The sequence below is a fragment of the Buceros rhinoceros genome, unplaced genomic scaffold (genome assembly GCF_000710305.1).
Source record: "Buceros rhinoceros silvestris isolate BGI_N320 unplaced genomic scaffold, ASM71030v1 scaffold18538, whole genome shotgun sequence".
Classification (NCBI taxonomy): Eukaryota; Metazoa; Chordata; class Aves; order Bucerotiformes; family Bucerotidae; genus Buceros; species Buceros rhinoceros.
In genome coordinates this window covers 17,856-18,232 of record NW_010425314.1, presented here as the reverse complement: position 1 = coordinate 18,232, position 377 = coordinate 17,856, and positions in this window count along the sequence as shown.

Here is a 377-nt window from a genome sequence, read left to right as displayed (position 1 = left end):
AGCCTTGCCGCGTGAGGGGGCAAGCTGCCTGCCAGCTCCCAAACCCCACAGCACCTCCACACCCCATCAGACAGGGATGAGCCCCACAAAGCCACAGCTGCCCCGTCCTAGAGCTGGGAGCAGCCAGTGTAGAGGGAGATGGGCAAGGAACTGCTGCTGTCGCTGTGCACAGGAGCTGCCTGCTGCCTGACACCGAGGTTTTCCCTTCCCAGGGCTGGGAAACAGCAGTTGCCCAGCTCCCAGAAAGGCACTCAGCACCACGAGGCCGGGGGGGGTTAACTCAGCCATGGGAGCTGCAGGAGCAGGCAGCAGCGTGGCAGGGGGTACAGGGTGGAGCAGCGGGGTGACAGGGGCACAGAGCAGCTGCTCACCAGGCA